The following is a 7,439-nucleotide window of genomic DNA, read 5'->3' on the forward strand; positions in this document are numbered from 1 at the left end:
CCCGTGTGTGTGTGTGTGTGTGTGTGTGTGTGTGTGTGTGTGTGCGCGCACGCGCGCGCACGCACTCTGTAGGGGTGTATGTCTCTGTGTGTATGTGCTACAAGGGTGTGTGTAGGGGCATGCATGTGTAGGAGTGTTTATGAAGATATGCTATAGGGTCTCTCTCTCTCTCCCTGTATGCCGGAGGGGTGTGTATATTTAATATGAATATATGCCTTTATTCCTTAGTCCTTTCAATTATAAAAACAAAGAGGAGCCACCGCTCTCTCTCTCTGTCTCTCTCTCTCTCAGAAGGTGTTTCTTTTAACATTTCGCTCAGGCACATCTGTGACTTTTGACTGGTGCCACTTTCATGCTATCTATAATCGGCTCCATTTCCTGGCGCGCCAGCGTCTCTGTGTGGGCTCCTGACACTGCAGGGGAAGGCTCTACTTCTGCTTCCAGCCCTTGGAGTTTTTGAATTATTTCCTTAAGAGAGAGACAAATGCATCCAGCTGAGACTGGATTTGGTAAATGCAGTACCCGGTTCAATTTCTTCCCCCAAACCTTGCGTTTGTCCCCCCAGGCTGTTCAACGGGTGCCCTTTGAATCACAACGATCTTTAATTCAATAATGAACTGATCTAAGGAAGTGGGGAGAAAAATCGGCGGCCCTGCTCAAAGCGTCTGGGCAGTGTTTATTAATCACTGCAGCACAGGGCCTGTTGCGCCAGGCTGTGGGCACCTCTGCCCAGCAGCCCAGAGCACATCCTGGGGGCTGGCTCCGTTGACTGTTAGGCCTGGCAAAGGCTGGATGGGCAGCGGTTCCATCAAGGACCTGGACTCTGCTCTTTCTGTATTTTGAGAAGGTAGCCAGGCAGGTAAGTGGGCAGCAAATGGAAAGGGTGCTGCTGGGATTATCCTGCCTCTGATAAGGCGCAGCCTGGCAGTGTCCATCGTTTCTTAAAATCAAAAGGGATGATGGCATTCTGAGAGCGCTACAAAATGATGCAAAATGTAGGTTTCAAAAAGACCATTGAAACTGTGCTTCAGGATGCAGGAAATAACTTCAGGACTGATTCCAGATCTGGTGATACTTCTTGGGACACAAGGGGGGCAGGGATCTAGAAAGGACTTCCAAGCGTTGGCATGCATGTGTGTGAGACATTCTGTGCCGGGTAATTCTTTGTGGTAGATCTGCCCCACTTTGCAGTGTGCCTGGCTCTTGCCCATGAGAGACCAGTTGCATTTCTTCAAGTCATCATAGCAATCCAAAGTACCAACCCCTCAACCCCCACCCCCACTTTGTCAAAACAAACCCCTATCCCCTTTAAGTCAATATCCTGCTGAGAACTACAGACATGGAAGAAAATGTCCTCCATCAGGAAGGGCCATAGCTGAGCACTGAGCATGTAGGATGGTGTGTGTGCTGGCGACCAAACTCAGAACCTTGAGCATGCGCAACACATGCTCTACCAAGGAGCAACGTCCCCACCCAAGCACTGCTGCAGCTTTTGGGATGGCCATAACCATGGCCTACCATAACCGCTTGCCTACTGCCTCGCCCTCTGGTAGCAGTGGAGGAAAATCACCTGAAAAAGAGTCATCATTGTAGATTTCTCAGAGGAAGATATTTAAGTGGCAGATCAATGGTTGCCCTGGCAACCATTCAGCACTAACCAGAGATTCTCAACCCTGGATACCCGTGAGAATCAACTGGACAGCCTTTGAAACCAGGACCAAATTGAATCAGAACCTCTGGAAACGGGACCTAGGCCTCAGCATTTTAGAACCGTTCTTCTTGCAGCTAACCAACACTCGGAGATTTGGTGACTGCTGCATTGCAGAACCAAGCATCACACTTAGAAAAAGTCTACCCAGTCAATCAACGGATAAGCCATCCAGACAAACCAAACCAGTCCTGACATCTCCTGCCTGAATGGTGGCGGCAGCGCCAGCTTCCAGAGAGCAGTGATGTTTAAATAGCACAAGCTTAAGATTTAGCAAATTTAGGGGAAAAGAGAAAAGGGCAAGGGGAGATGAAGAAAGGAGAGATATTACACACACACACACACACACACACACACACATATACATATGTACATGCATACACACACCCACACACATGGCGTTGGGGGGGGGAAGGGGAGCATGGGGGCAGTAAGACAGCACAGCAGCAATCCTGGCTATTGCACTAGGACACCTGTGCAATCTGCCTCAAGGTCAGAATCTGCTGTGGGTAGACTCCAGCCCTCAAGCCATGAGGAGAGAGGCTGAGATAGTAGGTGAAAACGCAGCCACGTCCTGCTGTAGGAAGCCTGCCATCAACAGGACCCGAATTCCAGGTGAAGCAGTGCCCCCCCCCCGCCGCCCCAAGAGCTTTTCTTCACTAATGTAAAAAAAAAAAATGATCACCCTCAAATGACAGATGGTACAGGGAGAAGAAGGATGTGCCTTTGGGAGAAGAATGACGTGCCTGTTGGGTCTGTGTCCATGCTCAGATCATAAGGAGCCTGCCTCGGGAGGAACAACAAACACCCTGAAGTCATTCTGAGAAGCTCTGCAGCCACAAGAGGAATTCAACCTTGGATCACCAGGCAAGAGAATTTGGTCAGGAGCCCCAGTGTGATGTTCTGGTGAATGTAAGGGGGATGGCAGAAATTGCCCTTGCAGTGCAGAACAGCACATTCGCTGCTGAGGCCAGAAGCTCAGCCTAGTGCGTTTGCTGCACAGCAGTCACTATGGTAAGCCCAGGCCCAAAAGGGCTGTGCATGGGGCCAACCCAAGACTTGGCTACTGCTACTACCTCTGTGGGCAAGTCATCTCCCCTACTGGATTGCTTTTCTTATCTGTAACATTGAGTTTACAGGGGGACAAGAATTCCATGAGCTCGTCTAGAAGAGCACCTGACAGTAAAGGACATTTTGTGACCGAAAAAAAGTCTCTGGTACACACTGACACCCCCCCCCCCTCCACACAACACCAGGTCATATGTTGAAGCTCTAACCTCCAGTGAGATTGCTTGGGAGATGGAGATGGGGAGCTTAGATGGTAACTAAGGTTAAGTTAAATAATGAAATTGGTGCTTGCAGAGGGATGGCCTAAGAAGAGTCAGAATCCAAGCACTTGGGAGACAGAGGCAGGAGGACTGAAGGTTTTACAGTCCTGGGATATATACAAAGGTCTTTTGAAAAAAAAAAAAAGAAAAAGAATTGAAGCCAGAGTACCAAGCCAACAAATCATCCAACATCTAGTCAGAAGATAGGCTGTATGAGAACAAGAAGGAAGATGGCCCAGACATGAGTCAAAGAGAGAGCCATTCTCACACCTTGATATAGGACTCCCAGTCTCCAAGCTTAGAAGGTACTGTTTTTGTTATTTAAGTGGCATAGCCAATGGCATAATATAATGCTACAGTTCTATAACCATGTATTTTATTCATACTATATGTAATCACTGAATACTTCCTCTCATATGGAATTAATTAAGACTTTCAAAAACAATGACCTAGATTGTAGTGTTTAATACAACCTCTAGACTAGAGTATGTCTCAATGCATATTCATTGAATGATTGAAGAAACGAATAAATATAAGCATGGAAACCTTGCTTACAAAAGTTCAAATATTAGTTCCAAAGTGTAAACCAGCTGCTTTTTATTTTTGAAAATTCTATTGGAGAACAAACTCTTATTCACTAAAAATGAGGTGGTAAAAGAATATAAAAAGCATTTCTAAGGATGCTCAATGTTTAAATCTAGAATTCTTTAACATTTCCAAAGGAGGGAGAGAGAGAATCTCCGTTAACATTTCATGAAGGAGATTCAAAATTCATGCCCAGAGATGAAAAGGAAACAAGAAAGGAGCTTCAATATGTCTGAAGTTGGAAGACTGAAGTTTGGCTGAGTGGTGTGAATATCCCTTCAACCCTGAGATTCCTCGATTGACTGATGCCTTCCAAAGAGTGCCACAGACTCAACTACACGGGGTGACCCGGAAATTCATCACATTGGCTGACTAGAGGCAGGCTTATTATTACAAGTTGGTAACATCATCAAAGAACGGTGACGTCACTTTTGGGTAAAACCGTGAATATAATGCTTAAGCCAGCACCGGCAGCACCTGTGGTTGGAGGAGGTTCAGAACAATCAGAATAATCAGTGGTGTTGCCTTTCAGACTGAGGGGGGGGAAGAGGCTGTGGGTAAAATAGTGACTCACAGAGGTCTTCACCAAATCTAGCACTCTCAGGAGAAAAGGAGAGAAATTATGTGGGGAGAAATTAGGATTTGATGGATCCACTGGAGATCTTTGGAGTAATGGGCAAAGAGGATCCAAATGGCAATCATTTGTAAATGAATCATGGGACTCCCCCCTCCAAAAAAAAAAAAAAAAAGTCATCATGGATGGAACCTGGATTCCCAATGTGATCTTGACCCTGAGTGCAAAGCTGAGGATTTTATATTCATTGTCCAGTGTTATGGTTTAAATTTATTAGTCAGCCTTCCATTATAATAATGAAATACCTGAGTCACCTAACTAATAAAGACAAAAGGTTTATTTTGGCTCATAGCTTTGGAGCTATGAGTGTAAGATTGAGAAGCCTCAGGCTTTGGAAGTCTGAGGAGGGTGGAATATCATGATGGAGGTACCTTTGCCTCATGAGTCAGGTAGCAAAAGAGCAAGGAGAGAGTGAGTTTCTGTAATACCCTATGAGAATAGACACCCACTGACCCACTGCCTAAAAGTTCTCTCATGGTCCATCACTCTGGGAACCAAGCCATTTCATGCCGTCCCTATCCAAACCGTAGAAAGTGTGTGCCTTAAAAGTTCACATGTGTAACAGATTTAATCCCGAAATTCACAGGTCAGTGGGGTAGGGCTCTGGGTAAAGAATTAAGATGAAATGAAGTCATCCGAGTTGGGGTGCTCCGTGATGTGTTAGAGGGTTAGGGAAGAACCAGTCACGCACAGCTCTCTGTCTCGCCACGCAAGACCCTTCACACTATAGCGCAACAAGAAGCTCGTCAGCACAAGCCCTCATCATGTTCTCAAACTTCCCAGCCTCCAGATCGCATACTAAGTAAGCCCATTTTGTTTCTTTATAAATCATAAAATTAGTTATAATTTTTTAAATAAATTACCCCGCCTCTGTTCTTTTGTCAGAGTAATAGAAAATGGACTAAGTGGACTTGACTGTAACTCCATTAGTAGTGGATCTGAATAGCATAACACGAGGTTCTGGGTTCAATCCTTAGCACTGGAGAAACGGACTAAGATGTTGGGCACCTTGAACAAACCACAGAACACAGTTATCTCCCAATAAATGTTTGTGGGTGACTTAATTCTCACAGCTCCCTGAAATACATGTAGTTATTATTGTCTTTGTTTTCTTTAGGTTAGCATACAAAAACTGGTTTTGCTGTGATGTTTGCATGCATATTTACTGTATTTACATCCTCCATGACCACCCGTTTCACCCTCACCCCCGCTCCTGCTGGTGCCATCTCTTATTTTGTTTCTTGTGTAGCCAGGAGAACATGGAGGACTTAGACCGGTTCTATCTTCCCCCACTAAAAATGGTGCTAACATGTCTTGCTCCCTTTTTTAACTGTCACCTTTAGTCCTTTATTATCAACCTGTTTTGATTTGCTTCCCAAACTATTCCTTATCTCCTTGGTCCTAAACTCAGGCCTTTTCTATTTGATCATCTTTCAGGTTGACCCTTCAGGTTTTTTTGTTTGTTTGTTTTTGTTTGTTTGTTTGTTTGTTTTCCTCTCTCGCTGGGACACCCTGTCTCAGTCTGACTCCTGGGACGCCACCCCTGCTAAAGACCTTCAGTGTCCGCATTCCTGTCCAATCCTCCAAAGTAATTCACTCATGCAATAGTTATCAAACAAGATCTTATGCTAGGTTTGGAGGTGATGTTCTCTGTGTTCAGGGAACACGCTACAGAGGACCTCAAAATGTGAGGATTTCCCAAGCAGCAAAATACACAGATAGTGGAAATGACTTTGAAAGAGATCTATAAATAGAAGCATTCCTTCAGGAATATGTCCTGGCACAAGGCCCATTTGACATCCGCATACACGGGAATAAGAGATACAAGCAATGAAATCTTTTGGTGTGCAGACAGCTCCAATATCTTCCCAGGGAGTGAAATATAAGTTGATGGAGATGAACTGTACAGAAGATCGAGCAAGCTGTCCGAAAAGGGCCGAGCAAGGCGACGCGCACTGCGGTGCTGGTCAGTGCCAGCAGATGCATTTGGGGAAATGCAATCCTGTCTATTTATAGGATGCTGAGATCTGAGCTACCAGGGAATATGTTCAACAAATATTGCAGTTTTGGGAAATAGGTATGTGCTGGGTGCTGCAGACCCGACAGAGAGAGAGAGACCCTGGAAATAAAAGGTCCCCTCAGACCCTAAGAAATGCCTAAGAGCTCAATGGAAGAAAGCAGTATTTACATTTAAGACCAGCTTTAAATTATTGTAGGATTTTGATGGATAAAATGTTTATATGAGAAGAGAAAATTCCAGGGGGACAAAAAGCGTAAAACAACATGGCACAATTCCCTGGAATGGTGATGTTAGGTCTAAGTGTCACTGTTAAGCAGAGGTCACGGCAGGAAGTAGAACAGCAGTTCTCAACCTGTGGGTTGTGACCCCCTTGGCAAACCCTTAGCTGCAAAACTATCTACATTCTGATTCACAACAGTAGCGAAGTGACAGTTATGAAGTAGCAACAAAAATAAGATTATGGCTGTGGATCATCACAACAGGAGGAAGTGTGTTAAAGGTTGAGAACCGCTGAAGTAGAGGGTTTAAAAGCTCATGGCAGGGCATCAGTGCTCTTGCTCTCCTGGGTAGGCTCCTGCCCTTGTCAGCCTGGACGGTGTGGCTAACGAGGGACTGCAGGATCTGAAGACTCTTTTTAGATGAGAGAAAGCTAAATCAGGCATAGAATGATGATAGCATACGGATCAATTATGAGGCTATTACAATCATCCAGGTAAATGGAAAAATTAAAGTGTGAAGGGAGCTTTTTTGAAGGGAGCTAGAAAATTCCTTTGTTGCTCAAGAAATTCTTCCTATTGGTTCATCTCATTCAGGAATTTTTTTTCATCCCTTTGCATGTGTGGCAAAGGGAATCCAGCAAAAAGGAGAAGTCACATTTGATATTTGGAAGGAAAGGGCGAGGAAGAGTATTATGGTCTGGATTGCCTTCCCCCATTCATATATTCTTAGCCTCAGAATGTTTGTTTGTTTATGAAACAGAGTCTCCTGAGGCTGGCTTTAAACTCATGGCTTTAAAGTCCTCCTGCCTTTGTCTCCTGGGTGCTGGAATTGTAGGCATGTACCACCATGACCAGCTTGGGTAAAATCTTGACAGAAGACTTTAGTTGCAGTGAGGTCCGTGTGTGTGTGTGTGTGTGTGTGTGTGTGTGTGTGTGTGTGTGTGTG

This window comes from Psammomys obesus, unplaced genomic scaffold (genome assembly GCF_907164565.1).
Source record: "Psammomys obesus unplaced genomic scaffold, mPsaObe1.curated_primary_1811, whole genome shotgun sequence".
Classification (NCBI taxonomy): Eukaryota; Metazoa; Chordata; class Mammalia; order Rodentia; family Muridae; genus Psammomys; species Psammomys obesus.